The sequence below is a fragment of the Bison bison genome, unplaced genomic scaffold, assembly GCF_000754665.1.
Source record: "Bison bison bison isolate TAMUID 2011002044 unplaced genomic scaffold, Bison_UMD1.0 scf7180017864089, whole genome shotgun sequence".
NCBI lineage: Eukaryota > Metazoa > Chordata > Mammalia > Artiodactyla > Bovidae > Bison > Bison bison.
This window is the reverse complement of record NW_011494661.1, coordinates 967623-969552: the sequence shown is the minus strand read 5'-3', so window position 1 is coordinate 969552 and position 1930 is coordinate 967623. Positions and strand designations below refer to the sequence as shown.

The following is a 1930-nucleotide window of genomic DNA, read 5'->3' as shown; positions in this document are numbered from 1 at the left end:
ACTGCCGCCCCAGCCCAATAAACCATTCATCCTTCACCTCTTCGGCCCAAGAAGTGTCTCTCCATCCGATCCCCCACCGTGTAATAAACGCCTTTAGGCTTTTACAGTCCCGCCCCGCGTAATAAACTGGCGGCAGTGGGAGAGTCGCGGGGTAGTGAATCCCGGGGGAGGCCCAGCCGAGCGGGGGCGCGGGCTGGGGACTGGGGTTAGCGGGGGGCGGCAGGCGGCCCGTGCGCCGTGGGCCTCGGGGGCGGGGAGGGGTGCGCCCGTCCGGTCCTCGCGGTGCCAGCCGCTGCCCTCGCCGCCTGCCAGTCTTTGTGCGTTTACCGCCATGTTTCCCGGCTGTCTCCTGTCGGGGTCTGCCTCCCCACACTGGGTCTTTGTGTGCAGCTGGCTGCGGTGTGGCCTGTGTGTGGGTGTGGGGTCTGTGGGTGCGTCACTGGGGACGCGTCGGCCACCCGGCCCGGGGCTGCGGGCACCCGCCCAGCCTCTGATCCCTCCTGCCTCACTGCTCTATGGGCATGGAGGTGGGGGGCGGCTAGCTTCTCACCTCCTCTCCGGGCTCAGGGTGATGTGCTGTCTGGGTTCCTGGGATGGGAAAGTGAGGAGAAAGGGTCTCCTTTTCCCGAGACCTGGTGGGTTTGGGAGGCTCCAGGTAGATGGAGTTTCCTTTGTTGGTCGAGGGACCAAGAGACCCAGTAAGCCCCTTCTGCTTTTGACTGGGAGGCCCTGGAACCAGGGGTGAAGAGGCCCATAGGCCAGGAGGCAGGGAGGGGGGTGTGTGCAGGAGGGTCAACATCTCAGCTCCCCTGGCCCTCTTCACCCCCCAAATTTGGACGTGCAGCTTGTGAGTGAGGAGAGGGGGAAGGGAGGACCCTGGGTATTTCGGTTACCATGGAAACAGCCGATTTTCCAGAGTGCTGCAGTGTTGGGAGTGGAGAGAAGGTTGCCGGCTGAGGCCTACCCTGCTCCTAGCCCTCAGGCCCAGCCCTGTCCTGTCCAGGCAGTGACTGCCGGAGGCCGGGGCTGTGGCTCATGCCCCGATCGGATTCTCCGCCCTGATCTTGGGGCCCCATCTTGAGATTTCAGATCTCACCAGGGAGGCCCTCAGAGGGGAAGGATACCTGAGTCGGGAGGGGCAGGGCCCAGCTTCTCTGTCTGCTGGGGGTGATTTCCTGCAACTGTGGTGTGGCAGACTTCAGTTAACTGACACCCTGGTGGTTTCTTCCCCCAGCCTTGCCCCCTGGGAGGGAGTCATCTTCCCCTCTGGCCCTGCACAGATGACCATGCTCCCCTCTGCCCCCTCCCCCCTCCCCACAACGCTGGCCTCACTGCCTCTCTGGGACCCAGAACACACACAGCCTTCCCTTGTCTCCTTGGCTTCTTCTGGGCCTGGAGAAGGTGCCTCCCTCCAAGGCACTCAGGGGTCCCCTCTCCTTTTGAAGGCCTAGGAGCTTCCTAGGATAGAGACCTCTGGTCCCATATTGCCCAAACCGGGCTCCTAGTCCCTGAGGTGAGAGACCCCAAGATGTGTGAGAGGGGTGGCCTTAGTGTTACTCACTGGGCTGCCATTTTGGCAGAGCAGGTTGCTCTGGAAATACCCCAGACCCTCCTTGACCTGGGACTTTCTAGCCCATCCAGAGCTCTCCCACCCCACAGCCACACTTTTCTCCCAGTCTGCTCCAGGCTTTTCCCCTCAGGCCTATCTGTCTCTCTTTTCTCTCTGGATAAGTCTTCCCATGAACCCCTCTCCCCCAAGAAGTGCTTTGAGAGGAGTCGTTAGTGGCTAATTATTTAATTAAGCATTTTATGAATCTCATCTGCTCCATTTATGTTCTAAAGAATGCAAGATTGTTGTCTTCCCTTCTCTGAAGGCCCCAGAGCACTGGTCCTCTAGGCCTCCCAGACAGAGCTCCCTTGCCAGCAGCTG

General features: G+C 60.9%; 1 protein-coding gene across 1 annotated transcript in view; it reads left to right on the top strand.

Annotated features, from left to right (window-relative positions):
- The window catches only part of NRXN2 (neurexin 2), a 99262-nt gene that overhangs the window by 68220 nt on the left and 29112 nt on the right, over positions 1-1930 (top strand). The window lies entirely within an intron of this gene.